The sequence below is a fragment of the Ranitomeya variabilis genome, chromosome 4, assembly GCF_051348905.1.
Source record: "Ranitomeya variabilis isolate aRanVar5 chromosome 4, aRanVar5.hap1, whole genome shotgun sequence".
NCBI classification, from domain to species: domain Eukaryota; kingdom Metazoa; phylum Chordata; class Amphibia; order Anura; family Dendrobatidae; genus Ranitomeya; species Ranitomeya variabilis.
Genome location: NC_135235.1, coordinates 623,430,025 through 623,445,613, shown reverse-complemented (window position 1 = coordinate 623,445,613; position 15,589 = coordinate 623,430,025). Strand labels below are relative to the sequence as shown.

The following is a 15,589-nucleotide window of genomic DNA, read 5'->3' as shown; positions in this document are numbered from 1 at the left end:
TGGATCGCTGATGTTTTGGGGATGTGTGAGCTACAAAGGCACAGGAAACAGTCAAAGCCGAAGGAAAGATGGAGGCAAATCTGCACTCCACAGCCCGGAAGCTGACATGGAACGTACTGGAACGCTCCAACATGACCACGATCCAAAACACAAGGCCAAGTTGACCTGTCATTGGCTACAGCAGAACAAAGTGAAGGTTCTGGAGTGGCCATCTCAGTCTCAATATCATTGAGCCACTCTGGGGAGATCTCAAGCGCGCAGTTCATGCTAGACAGCCCAGGAATTTACAGGAACTTGAGGCTTTTTGCCAAAAAGATTGGGCAGCTTTACGATCTGAGAAAATAAAGAACATCATCCACAACTACCACAAAAGATTTCAAACTGTCATTGATGTTAGAGGGGGCAATACACGGTATTAAGAAATGGGGTATGTGAACTTTTCATCAAGGTCATTTGGATGTTTTGGGTTGTCGTTATGATTTAAAAAGAGAAAACACGGTAGTTTGACAATAAATGGCTTCACCCAACCACTAACCGAGTGTAGAAAAAGTTTTGGTTATCATTCATATTCTCTGAAAAAGGCCAAGAAAGAAAAAATTCTGCCGGAGTATGTAAACTTTTGAGCACAATTGTATAGGGTCTCACAAGGGGCATTACTACTTTTCAGAGGGGCATTACTACTGTAGTGGGGATCACGGGGAGGTGCATTACTACTGCACAGGGGCTTATGGAGGCAGTAGTACTACTGTACAGAGGTGCATTACTACTGTACTTGGACTCACAGGGGGCATTACTACTGGAAAGGGGTTCACAGGGGGCATTACTGCTGTACATAGGGCATTATTACTTAGAGGGATAGACATTGATGCTGTACAGGGACTCATAGAGGTGCATTACTACTGTACAGGGACTCACATGGAGGCATTACTACTTGGTTGGGGCACAAAAAGTGCATTTTTACTTTGAGAGCAGAAAGGGGGAACAATACTAATGAATGGTGATCAAAGAGGGGCATTACTACAATATAGGGTCAGAAAAAAAATAACATATTTACTGTGTGGGAGCACAGGTTACAAAAAGGGACATTAATACTGTTTTTTGGGGGAAGGAGCTGGCATAATAATTGTGTAGTGGCACAAAAAGGGTATTTTAGTGTTCAGGAGTTCAAAAGGACAACCAAAGCTAATATTTGTGGCTAAAAGAGGAGCATTACTATTGTATGGGGAACAAAAGAGGACATTGCAACTATTTAGGGCACAAAAGGGGGCACTCAGTAGCGTAGCTATCGGGGAGTGGGGGAGAGGGTGTGGTTGCAGCGGGCCACGCACTCAGAGGGGTCCACTTTGAGCAACTGTTACTCTAAACTATATTGGTGTGCGTAGCGCACTGATTCAGTTAAACTCTGCGGTGGAGCAGGGAGACATGATCTCTCTTCAATACCGCGGCACGTTTTGTAGACCGCAGATCTATGTAAGACTACAGAAAAGCAGGAAGACGCATGGACGATGCGGTGGCATGGCAGGGCGACGTGTTGACGTCATAACGACAGGACTCTGCGTATCCTGTGCAATGAAATCACAGCGTTGGTCCACCGACGCCTTGATCCTATCTGCCAATGGGCTCCTCAGGATCCAGGGTAAGGTAAGAATAAACTGTGGATTATTTTATTTTAACAGTGCTCATGGGAGGAATACTGGGTGCCATCATATAGTGTATAGGGAACTGTGGTCCCAACATGCAAGACCTGTGGGGGGCATCATGCTGTGTGCAGGAAGCTGTGGGGCCCAACATGCTCTGCATGTGAGACCTATGTGGGGGGGGGAGTCATGCTGTGCATAAGGATTTGTGGGCCCCATATGCTGTAGGGGGACCTATATATGGGGGCTCGGGACATAAATCAATGTTAAGTGAGCACTTAAAAAGCATAATTGTTATAAGGACACTTACTATTGTGACTGTCAAATGGGCACACTGGGGACATTATTACTTTCTAGGGGCAAAATGTGGGCACTGTTTTCTAGAGCATTTGTGGAACGCCACCAGGGCCGTGGGGCACTCGGTACCGCATCCGGTACTTAAGGGGATGTGTCACGGTGGCGACCCGGTCCGTGGACCTGGGCGCCCATGTAAAAGGGATATTGATTAAAGTTAGAGTTCGTGACGCCACCTGTGGTATTCGGTCAGTGGGGACCGACGCTGCTTAAAGAGGTCCTCTGGGGTGATGTTATGGCAGCTAGATGTTATAACTTCCCACAGGTGAAGTAGGTCCAAAGGGCTCCCGGTGTATAAGTGAAGATGGTGAGAAGTGCAGTAAAGAACGAGGACACAGGTCTGCACTCTCTTTACCTGGTTTACTGTAGCGTCAGGCAACCTCAGTCCAGGGCACCAGACAACAGGTACAGGCAGGGTCCGGACGGCTTGGAAGCGAATCCAGAGTCCTCTGACCAGGTGAAGGTAAAAGCCTTCCCCAAAGCGCAGTGGTGTTGTAGTCCCTTACTGCCCAAGGCTTCTAATAAGGTCCTCACAGTTCCTCTCTGCCCCCCATATAGGTTAGGACTAGTGATGAGCGAATATACTCGTTGCTCAGGTTTTCCCGAGCACGCTCTGGTGATCTCCGAGTATTTGTTAGCATTCGGAGATTTCGTTTTCATCACAACAGCTAAATGATTTACAACTACTAGCCAGCCTGATTACATAGGGGAATTCCCTAGCAACCAGGCAACCCCCACATGTACTTATGCTGGCTAACAGATGTAAATCATTCAGCTGCAGCGATGAAAAATAAATCTCCGAGCACTAAAAAATACTCGGAGGACCCCCGAGTGTGCTTGAGAAATCTCGAGTAACGAGTATATTCGCTCATCACTAGTCTTCATAACACAAAGATTGTAATGTCACATAGTCAATGATTTGCACTACAAACAAGTCACATGTGACATTACCGAAAAGTTTTGTGTGACCTGAGACTAAATATCCTATAGGTTTGGAGTTTTGGCGATAGATGTGGAGAGTAGTGATGAGCGTATATACTCGTTACTCGAGATTTCCCGAGCACGCTCGGGTGTCCTCCGAGTATTTTTTAGTGCTCGGAGATTTCGTTTTCCTCACCTCAGCTAAATGATTTACATCTGTTAGCCAGCATAAGTACATGTGGAGATTCCCTAGCAACCAGGCAACCCCCACATGTACTCAGCCTGGCTAGTAGCTGTAAATCATTCAGCTGAAAACTAAATCTCCGAACACTAACAAATACTTGGAGACCACACGAGCATGCTCAGGAAAACCCAAGCAACGAGTATATTCGCTCATCACTAGTTAGGACACAACCCGTTTGACAGGTCACCTGGGCCTTTTTACAGGGTCTCTATCACGACCCGGGCAATATATTTATCACTGTGACTCCTGGGTATCAAGACTTACAGGTGATTTACAATCCAGCTGTCCTGCCGCATTCAGCCATGCGACTTTAGAGTTCAGCACAGCCACGGTCTTCCGCCTACTGGAATCTGCGCTAGCCAGGGAGGTAGCTACTTCACTACTCTGCTCCACTGGTATTATTCTCCTGTGGTTGCTCTCTCCTGCACTCTTTCTACAAGTTGTTCGTTCATTCTGTTCTCTTCCTCTATGAGCTGTAGTACCTCAGACTAAACGGCTCCTTCAGACCTTCTGACACTATGTCCATCTGCCTTCGTCTCTGTCCTCTGACAGACTCCCTCCTCCTCCACTGTCTGCTTCAGACTGCTTACTAACTTCCCCTCCAGCCAGAATATCAGGAAGTTCCCCTTAGGCTGCTTTCACACTAGCGTCGGCCCAACGTGCCAACGCGCATTGTGAAAGTGATGCCCGACGTGAGCAGCGGAAGCAGTCTTACGACGCTTCCGCTGCCCCATTGTAAGGTCCGGGGAGGAGGGGGCAGAGTTTCGGCCGCGCATGCGTGGTCGAAAATGGAGGACACGACGAGCAAAAAAACGTTACATGTAAGTTTTTTTGTGCTGACGGTCCGCCAAAACACGACGCGACGGTTGCGACGTGTGGCGATACGTCGCAATGCGTCGGTAATGTAAGTCTATGCGGAAAAAACGCATCCTGCAGACAACTTTGCAGGATGTGGAGCGACCCCCAAACGCAGGGCAGCGGGGTACTCGGTACCGGGTCTCTCTCGGTTCTGGGGATGTCACGGTGGCCTGACCCGGTCCGTGGCCCTGCTAAGGGGCGCCCAATTAAAGATGTAGGTAACGGTGTAGGTCGCAGTAAATAACGAGGACACAGGGTTGCAGTCTCTTTACCTCTTTACTAAAGGCTTCGGCATCCGCAATCCAGAGCACTGCTAACAGGGCTGGCTGAGACCGGCTGGTCCGAAGGCACATCCAGAGTTCCCTTTGCAGGTGGAAATCAGTAGCCTCCCTACCAGCGCCTGTGTGTTGTAGTACTTCCCTGCTGAGCACCACGGGATAGTCCTCACAACTGTCGTGTTTGTTTCCGTTCTTTCTCTCCGTCCCCCAGATGATATGGATAGGACGCACCCGTATGATGGGGTAGGCCTGGAGTTATTTTATAGGGACCCTAGAGACACCCCTCTCCCACAGTTGCCTCCATTGTCTTCGTTAGGTGTAAAGGTGAGGCAGCCAACCTAGAGTTAACTGCCCTGCTGTAGTCCAAAGTAATGCGTAGAGTCTATTACCTCCTCGGCGTTCCGGCCACCGGCTACGCGCCTCAGAAGGATGTTGCCGATCTCGGGGCATGACTCCTTCTGGTTCTATCTCCTTTGTGCTGTGATCCCGTTTCTCACTTCTCCACAATATACTTCGCTTCGTGTCCTTTCTTAGGAGTCTGCCGCTATATGGTACAGGCACGGCTCCGTAACGATCTGTCTGTCCTAGGCCGCTGTCAGGATCCCACCCCTGACAGGTCATCTCTCGAACTCTCCCCAGCTACTTTCTCTCTAACTTCCTATCCAACCCCCAGTTTTACCCATGTGTGAGGAGTGGCCTAGTAGATAGGACCTTTTGCTCCCCCTGGTGGCCGGAGTGTGAAGTGTAATGTGTGACTGTGATACCTGGTCAGGTGAACTCCTTTAGTGCCATCAGACGTACCATCACTCCCCTTAGCGGCAGAGCGACAATACTGCAACGACCAGGACTCTGGGGCGCTGCAGATGCGTTTTTTCTCCTAAACGACGCATTGCGACGTATTGCAAACGACGCTAGTGTGAAAGTAGCCTTAATCCGGATTCAGAGTTCCCTCTTCTGGCCTGGAGTATGAACGTGTTGTATGTAAGTATTTACCTGGTGAAAGTTATCCTTCATCTCTTCCAAGCGTGACATCACTCTGCCCAAGGGGAAAGCAATGCCATTGTGATGACCAGGACCGTGGGACGTCAAATTTGCACAGGGCATTCATTTTCTAGTGTGCAGTTTTACCATCAAAGGGCACATAGGAGGAATCTTACTTTGTAAGAGGCACAATGGCGGGCATTATTATGTGTGGTACTAAGAGGATCAGTAATAGGGGCACGTATGGCAGCATCGGCTCAGTATTGGGGTATCAGCAGGATGAGGAGTTTGTGCAGGTTGGGGATAGATGGGGACGGTGCTGGAAATGTGAGAAGTCAAATGTGTCTCTGTTGTAATTTCTGCAGCTGAGTCCTGGCTGGAGAAGTCGTCATGTCGGTCTGGGCCAGATGGAAAAGATGGGAAAAGTGAACGACTCCACCAGAAAGAACGTTATCTGTAAGTCACTATCTGTAACTGTGCAGTCATCTCCTCTATGTTCTGCAGGACTGGTGTCTACCATTATATATCACCATATGGCGGTAATATCGGTGTTAATCTTTGTACAGAGATTTTCAGTATCAGCGTGGTCATCTGCTGAGGTTCTCCTTTACCCATGGTTAGGCTGCACCACCATAGTTGTTACCAGCATCAACACTGCAATGCTCCACTGCCGGGTGTTCAGCCTCAACACTGCAATGCTCTACTGCAGGTTCTTCAGGCTCACTACTGCAATTCACCAATGCAGGTTCTTCAGCCTCAACACTGAAATTCTCCACTGTAGTTTCTTCAGCCTCAACGCTGAAATTCTCCAATGCAGGTTCTTCAGACTCAACACTGAAATGCTCCACTGCAGTTTCTTGAGCCTCAACACTGCAATGCTCCAATGCAGGTTCTTGAGCCTCAACACTGCAATTCACTGCATAGGCAAACAGTATGGCAGTACCAAATGAGTAATAATGGGAACTTTGGTTTCATGTGGCCATCCAGGGCGTCTGTTCAAAGGGTTATTGGGGTGCGTCCAAATTTGGAGCAGGCCTTGCATTCCCTTCATGGGCAAACAGTATTGGTGTACCAAATGAGTAATAATGGGAACTTTGGTTTCATGTGGCCATCCAGGGCGTCTGTTCAAAGGGTTATTGGGGTGCGTCCAAATTTGGGGTAGGCCTTGCATTCATTGCATAGGCAATAACAGTATCGGAGACCCACTGTTTAATAATGGGAACAACAAAGCTTAGCCGGCTGATGGCTCTCTAAGAATAGTGAGGACCGACTGCTGGCCCTCTAAGAATAGTAAAAGCCACCTGAAGGCCCTATAAAAATAGGCTCTGTGACTTTCAAAGTCCCTCCTTCATAGATGAAGCAGGATGTGTCAGATGATGTGTCACACACCACATGGCTAGATAAGGTTGCAAAATGACATTTCCCAGTTTATGCATTTGTCTTGGTTGAAAGCAATGCTAAAGTTGAAAAACGGATCAAAAACGCTGCGTATGAACATAGCCCAAGTGGTGGAGGAGCATTTTTGTTTTGGGTTATTTATTTTGCCTTATATACAAGTCATTATCGTGGAAAGGATGCTCCGTAATAGTGATGAGCGAGTATACTCGTTGCTTGGATTTTCCCGAGCACGCTTGGGTGGTCTCTGAGTATTTATAACTGCTCGGAGATTTAGATTTTGTTCACACAGCTGCATGATTTACAGCTGCTAGCCAGCCTGAGTACATGTGGGGATTCCCTAGCAACCAGACAACACCCACATGTACTCAGCCTGGCTAGTAGCTGTAAAGCATGCAGCTGTGTCAACAAAAACTAAATCTCCAAACAAACAAATACTCGGAGACCACCCGAGCGTGCTCAGAAAATCCGAGCAACGAGTACACTCGCTCATCACTATTCCTTAACATATTTCCCAGGAAAATACATTTTCATTTCGTTTTTGTATGTTTTATTGTGCGCCTGTAAAAGTGGCTTAAGACTCTGACAACATTGTTCACAGCAGTGACCTGGGAGTGAGAAATGCTTCCAGGTGTCTCCCCCATGATGTTCCCATGTCATTTAAACACTGTTCCCATTGATTTCCGCCCTTTTTGAGACCCTAAAAAGACTGGGGGTCACGGCAAAAATGCTTGAGTTTCCCATAGACCTACATTGGGCTCATTGCTCGGGTCGAGTACCCGAGCATTTCAATATGCTTGACCCAAGCATCGAGCACTCGAGTATTTCAATATGCTTGACCCAAGCAACGAGCACCCAAGCATTTTAGTGCTCGCCTTCCACTAATAGCTACTGCTGCACAGTCAGATAATGGCCAAGGGCCCCTTGTGACACGTCAACTGTTCCATTGACCCATTCCATCTGCTGCAGGCAACGCACCTAGCTGCTACAAACCATTAGAATACTCAGAGGTGAAGATAGGCAGAACATTCAAAGACCACCCCAGACCAATTATTATTTTTTTTTTTTAATACACATACACAAAATTAAGAATTTGGCGGTCCAGAAGAGGAAGACAATGTTTTACATAAGAAATCATAGCGTCAGGAATCTTGTAGGAATGCAATGCCTACACATGGGATTCTTGAATTAAAACTGTAAGTACTGATGACAAGGGGGCTGGCTTTGTCGAAGGTGTGTGTGCAGCAATGTAACGAAGGCCAAATACATTATTGCAGCTTATCACATCTGTAGGAAGCAGCAAAACCCTAGATAGATAGATTACAATACAGATCGAATACAGTACAATGCTTTACATACATAGATGAAAACAATGCACACACAAGATAAAGCAGAGTTGGTCAAGTTAAATCAAAATGCGTTTGGTAGTGAAATGTGCAACTTTGACCCTGAAAAAAACAAATGAAGGGAAAAAAATAACAAAAAAAAATAAAGTAACAGGCTGAAGACACAACTTGTATTGATTTCAGTTCAGTCTGTTTTTGGAAAACGGATCAGAGACTGAGTGCACCAGTCCCGGAAATACTGAAACAAAAACCTTCACTGTCGCCCTGATCCACTCCCGCCTGGACTACTGCAATGCTCTATTAATTGGACTCCCCTCACTCGACTTTCCCCTCTCCAGTCTATCCCTAATGCAGCAGCCATGGTCGTCCATCTGGCTATTCGGTACTCGGACGCGTCCGCTCTTCACCAATCATTGCACTGGCTGCCCATTCATTACAGGATCCAAATTGCTTGTTCTCACCCACAACGCTCTCCACAGTGCAGCACCTCCCTACATCTCATGTCTGTCTATCGGCCTAACCGACCTCTGCGCTCTGCAAACGACTTTCGACTACCCTCTGCACTAATCCGTACCTCCCACTCCCGACTCCAAGACTTCTCCCGTGCTGCGCCAATCCCCTGGAATGCTCTACCCCAAGAAATGAGGACTATCCAGAACTTGGAACAGTTTTAGGCGCTCCCTCAAAACACATCTGTTCAGAACGGCCTATCATGTTCCCTAATCAAAGTCATTTTATGTGTAAGTGTGTATGTGTTGCCCATTCACCCTCTGAGAATAAGCTTCCATCAAACCACCACACCCAACAGCAGCACAAATATTGGCTGGTGACCAGCTCGTGCAGCCTTTATCTATCCCCCACTCCCTCAAGATGGCTGCACCATCATTGTAAATAAGCTCCTGCACTTTGTGTTTCCCCCACCTCATTGTAGACTGTAAGCTCTCACAAGCAGAGTTGTCTTTTGTATTTTGCTTTATTGTATTATCTTAACATTGTTACTTATGACTGCTGTGTATGAACTGTTAAACTGTAAAGCGCTGCAGAACCTGTTGGCGCTATAGAAAGATTATTATTTTTATAACCTGTAATGAGCCTGGGCATCACAAACCACCAGAGGGAGTCATCAGCAGTGTGTCATGCCTCAGCTATCAGCTGGTTCCATGGTGTAATGGTTAGCACTCTGGACTTTGAATCCAGCGATCCGAGTTCAAATCTCGGTGGAACCTGAAGTTTTTTTTTTTATTAAGCATTTAAACATTTTTTTTTCCCCACTTTAAATGATTTAACAGTGAAATGTGTAGGTTTTTTTTTTTTTTTTGTGCTGGCAGAAATGCTTCAAAAATTAACATCTTGCTTCTTTCTCCACTGATGAACATCCCCAATAAGTAAAAAACAGCATTAAAGACTTAAAATGAAATTTATCCATGAGATGGATCATGGATCACAAATGATGCCTGATGACCCCATTCACTTTAATGGTGTCTGTTGGGTGTCTTTTTAGTAGAAAAAAAAATGTTTGTCTCTGCTGCTGCATGTCTCAGGGCTGTTTGACAGCTGCAACACATGGAGGGATTGTCTAAGGGTTTGTGTCCACGTTCAGGAAACGCTGCGTTTTTGACGCTGCGTTTTTCCGCAGCGTCAAAAACGCAGCGTCCAGATGTTACAGCATAGTGGAGGGGATTTCATAAAATCCCGACTCCACTATGCGTTAAAAAACGCATGCGTTTTTGCCGCGAAAACGCACATGTGGTGCGTTTTTTCAAAACGCAGCATGTTGCTACAATGAGCAAAACACGCAGGAACACCGCAGGTGACCTGCCAGTGACCTCAGGTGCAGTTTTGGTCAGGATTTTACTTGCATAAAATCCTGACCAAAGCCTGAAGCAAGCCTGAACGTGGACACATACCCTAAGGGTACGGCTCCACGGTACGGCTTGCCGGCGGGTTCGCCGCAGCGGCGAAGCCGCTCGGAGCTAAGCCCCGCCCCCTTTCTGGGACGCGATGGTGCCGGATGTGTACAGTACACATCCGGGATCATCGCACCCCTCGCCATAGGGCCCTGTGATATGCCTTGCGGGGACGCTGCGTCCCCACAAGGTGTACGGACATGCTGCGATCTGAAAAGACGCGCAGCATGTCCGGAGTCGCAGGGCCGCCGCGTGCGGGTTTCCACGCATAGTGGAGACGGGATTTCATAAAATCCCCTCCACTATGCTGGAACATCTGGACGCTGCTTGTTTGACGCTGCAGCGTCAAACAAGCAGCGTTTACGTACCGTGGAAACATACCCTAAGGGTGAGTTTCCACGGTCAGGAAACGCTGCTTGTTTGACGCTGCGCAGAGCTGCAGCGTCAAACAAGCAGCGTCCAGATGTTCCAGCATAGTGGAGGGGATTTTATGAAATCCCGTCTCCACTATGCGTGGAAACCCGCATGCGGCGGCCCTGCGACTACGGACATGCTGCGCGTCTTTTCAGATCGCAGCATGTCCGTACACCTTGCGGGGACGCAGCGTCCCCGCAAGGCATATCACAGGGCGCTATGGGAGAGAGCGATCATCCCGGATGTGAAGAGTTAACACATCCGGCATGATCGCGTCCCAGAAAGGGGGCGGGGCTTAGCGCCGAGCGGCTTCGCCGCTGCGGCGATACCGCCGGCCATCCTGAACGTGGAGACATAGCCTAAGGCTGGAGTCACACTAGACCTATGAAAAATCAGTCTGAGTCTCCCTGCCAAGATTCGCACAAGTGTAATGCGAGTGTCATGTGAGTACCATCAGATTTTTCACACCTAGCATCCAATTTACATCCGAATGCAGTGCAATTTTAACATGAGATTTTACATAGAGAAATTCTCTAAGCCATTTACACATCATTTTCAAAGGAAGTATTTGTCAAAACACTATATATATATATATATATATATATATATGTATATATATATATATATATATGTGTATATATATATATATATATATGTGTATATATATATATATATATATATATATATATATATATATATATATATAATCGATAGACAGATAGCTAAACGAAAAGCTGGCAATTCATCGGTCGTGTGCTGTAAAATCACAGCAGGAGCCAACAGCATAGAAGAGATGGATTACATACAGTAAATACAAATAGAATAGGTAGATATATAGATGTCAGTACAAATATAATTAGCGCAGTGTGTGCAAAATACTGTCCATGTATTTAATTAAAGATTATTTTTCGGAAAAAAATGACATGAGCTCCCGCGCAATTTTCATAACCAGCAGAGGGAAAGCCGATGACTGGGGGCCGATGTTTATAGACTGGGAAGGGGTAATACCCATGGAGCTTCCCAGGCTATTAATATGAGCTCACAACTGTATAATTAGCCTTTACTGGCTTTTAAAATAAGGGACCCTAAAAAAAAAAAAAGTAGGGACCCCCTATAATTAATAACCAGCAAAGGCTATGCAGACAGCTGCGGGCTGATATTAATAGCTTAGGAAGGGGCCATGGATACGGCCCCCAGGCTAAAAAAATCAGCTCTTAGCCACCCCAGGAAAGGCGCATCTATAAGGTGTGCCAATTCTGGCACTTAGGCTGGTGTCACACTTGCGTGTGCAATGTGAAAAACTCGCACGAGTATCTCGCATCAATACCCGCCACTGTAACAGAACGCTCCGGTCCCGAGTGCCGGGTATTGATGCGAGAGACTCGCACGAGTTTCTCGCATTGCACACGCAAGTGCGACTCCGGCCTCAGCCTCGCTTTTCCCACTTGCCCTGTAGTGGTGGCAAATGGGGTGATAGTTGGGGGGGTTGATGTCACCTTTGTATTGTCAGGTGACATCAAGCCCCGAGGTTCTCTTCTATTACATATCTGATGTCAGTGTGAGCGCCGTGGGAAAAACTTTCCCACGGCGCTCGCATTGACGTCAGAAAGGTGGAGTTCATTGGCTGTGAACACGCAGGACCTGTCTGACGGCACCGCGAGCAGGAGACCTTCCTCATGCTCATGATGCCATCAGATAGGTAATAGGAGTTCACAGAAAGACACTGAACACACGGTGCTCAGTGTCTGCTGGATGACAGGCTGTGTGGTCACATCATGGAACCATTGCAGTCTGCCATCTAGATGCAGCAGAGCTGGACCCATCGTGGGACAAATGGATTAGCAGCATCTCACTTTTTTTTTTGCAGATGACGAGGGCATCGGGGAATGGGCAAGATCGTAAGTGTGGTTTAATTATGATTATTAAAGGAGTCTGTCACTCTTTCAATTAAAGGACTTTATTCTGGTTGTCTGTTTTTTTATACAATGACTATGGGGCTAGTAATTGGGGGGCATTTTGGTGGGAGTGCAATTGGGTTGGCACTTTATGGACGAATTCTGTGGATGGCACTGGTACACACACCTCAGCTGCACAGAGCCTCATATTCGCGTTATTCAGGCAGTGGGGTCCTTACATGAACATTGTTTAACCACTGAACACTGGGGAGTGTTGCCCATTCTTTCCCAAGTGTTATTAACCCCTTTCTGACATCTGACGTTCTATCCCGTCGAGGTGGTATGGGCCCGTATGACCACCAACGGGATAGTACGTCATCACCGATCAGCCGCGCTCACGGGGGAGCGCGGCCAATTGGGGCCGAGTGTCAGCTGACTATCGCAGCTGACATCCAGCACTATGAGCCAGAAGCGGTCACGGTCCGCTCCTGGCACATTAACCCCCGGAACACTGCGATCAAACATGATCGCAGTGTTCCGCGGCATAGGGAAGCATCGCGCAGTGAGGGGGCTCCCTGCGTGCTTCCCTGAGACCCTCGGAGCAACGCGATGTCTCCTACCTCCTCCTCCCTGCAGGCCCCGGATCCAAAATGGCCACGGGGGGCTTTCCGAGTCCTGCAGGGAGGTGGCTTGCAAGCGCCTGCTCAGAGCAGGCGTTGGCAAGCCTCCTGCAGTGTCTGTAAGATCGCTGATCTGACACAGTGCATTGCAAAGTGTCAGATCAGCGATCTGACCCTATATAGTCATGTCCCCCTATGGGGCAAAGTAAACAAGAAAAAAAAAAATAATGTACATATGTAAAAAAAAAATAAAATAAAAAAAATATATATATATATATATATATATATATATATATATATATATATACACATATACATATACATATATACATACACACACATATTGTTCCAATAAATACATTTCTTTAAATGAAAAAAAATAAATAAAAGTACACATATTTAGTATCGTCGCGTCCGTAACGTCCCGACCTATAAAACTGTCCCACTAGTTAACCCCTTCAGTGAACACCGTAAAATGAAAAAAAAGAAAAAAAAAAAAGAGGGAAAAAACAACGCTTTATTATCATACTGACGAACAAAATGTGGAATAACACGCGATCAAAAAGAGGGATATAAAAAAAAAATGGTACCGGTGAAAACGTCATCTTGTCCCACAAAAAAAGAGCAGCCATACAGCATCATCAGCGAAAAAATTAAAAAAGTTATAGTCCTCAGAATAAGGGCGGCCTCACACTAGCGAGTTTTACGGACGTATGAGCGCATAAACTACGTCCGTAAAAAATATAGTTCTTACCGATAACGGTATTTCTTTGAGCCCATGACGGCACCACGGAGAGAGGGGATCCACCCACCAAGGACAGGAAACCTACAGATAAAAAGGGCGGTACCACTCTCCGGCATCAGTTGTTTACTAGAGAACAATGGGAGACTATGGAACAGCTTATTACTTTCAATATTACTTAACTTAATTGAGATACCGCGTGACCTATCATAAAATAAACTATGGCACTATATTAACGTGCACACCCATGAGTGAAGGGAGGGAATGTACGGGTGCCGTCATGGGCTCAGAGAAATACCGTTATCGGTAAGAACTATATTTTTCTCTGTCGCCCATGACGGCACCACGGAGAGATTTCATAGATTTGTACATTCAGGGAGGGACCACCGCTTCAAGAACCCTTTACCGAAAGTAAGGTCCGAAGAGGAGATAAGGTCCAATCTATAGTGCCTATAGAATGTGGAAGGTGATGACCAAGTAGCAGCTCTACATATCTGGTCAATCGAAGCTCCGGCCTTCTCGCCCAAGAAGCTGCCACTGCTCTCGTTGATTGAGCCTTGACCTCTCCGGAAATAGACATTCCACTTGATGAGTATGATAGGCTGATATCATCTGTGATCCATCTCGCCAGAGTAGCTTTGGAGGCTTTTTTCCCCTTCCAGGGATCTTGAAAGCACACAAAAAGAGATGCATCCTCCCTACTCTCTCTGGTGGCTTCTAAGTACTACGTGAAGCATCTCCTGACATCTAGTGTATGCAATGATTCCTCCTCCCTATTTTTAGGGTTAAGACAAAAGGAGGGAAGAGATATCTCTTGAGTTCGGTGGAACCGGGATGCCACCTTCGGGAGGTATGCAGGATCTATTTTGAGAGTAACACTATCCTCTAAAAACCGTGTATGAGGAGGGTTAGAAGATAGTGCTTGTATGTCGCTTATTCTACGAGCAGATGAGAGGGCGACGAACAGGGATGTTTTGAGATATAGGAGTTTTAATGGGATATCCACTAAGGGTTTGAAGGGCGGTTTAGACAGGGTTTTAAGGACCAAAAATAAATCCCATTGAAGGGAACTTTTACTGGAAGTGGCCTTGAACTACCTGCTGCCCTGATGAACCTGGGAACCCACAGATTCATAAAGTGATGTTTTAAGGGACAGATTCCCAGAGAAGCCTCTGACCGGGGTTCAAAAGGAGGTTTGGATAGGGATATAAGATCCAAGTTTAAATTCCAAGGAGGAGTAAACCGAGAGGGGATGGGTCTAGACCTGGCCAACGCTTTGATGAACTTGGATATCCCCGATACCCAGCCGGGTCGTAATTGTACAGGGTCCTTAAAGCCAAGACTTGAACTTTTAAAGTATTTGTGGCTAGCCCCTGTTCCAATTCCTTGCAGAGACTCTAAGACAGCTGTTATTGGAAACTCCCTCTTCTAACTTGGAACCTGAAAGGAAGTTCCTCCAGGTCCCCCCCCCTCAGCAGTTTGGTGGTTCCTATATGGTCTACTCCACTCCTGGAAACATTCAATCAATATTATGGCTAATATTCTGAGGAGATACACCAGAGAAGTCTGGGTGACCAGCCTTTTGACCATTTCCACATATTAGGGCTCAGAGTACCGGCCCCCGGCCACCTGCTCTATATTTCCATGAGGAGGGGACTTGGAGAAGCAGCATGTGCCTGTTCAGACTGGATTACCCAGTCATGCACTGCGGCGTCTGCTTGCGTCATAAGGGCGCGCTCTCACCCCGCGCGTGCCACTAGCCTCCGGTCCTGGACTGCGTGAAGATCAAACCAATAACCTTTAGTACACGGATAATGGCAGAGCATTAGGATGTACACACATTACTCATCCAGGAGATCACGTCTATTCCGAATCCTTAGGTGTCTAAACCCCAAACAAGGGTTGGATATTATTGCAACTAAGGAATACACAATCCGGCAGGTAATATTTCCTAACATTACCAGAGTTGGCCTCTCGTTAGAAACGCTGAAAGGGAA

General features: G+C 46.8%; 1 non-coding gene across 1 annotated transcript; it reads left to right on the top strand.

Annotated features, from left to right (window-relative positions):
- Positions 1-9,168: 9,168 nt before the first annotated feature.
- On the top strand, positions 9,169-9,240 carry TRNAQ-UUG (transfer RNA glutamine (anticodon UUG)). The gene has a single exon. It is a non-coding gene; the product is annotated as a tRNA-Gln (tRNA).
- Positions 9,241-15,589: the final 6,349 nt, after the last annotated feature.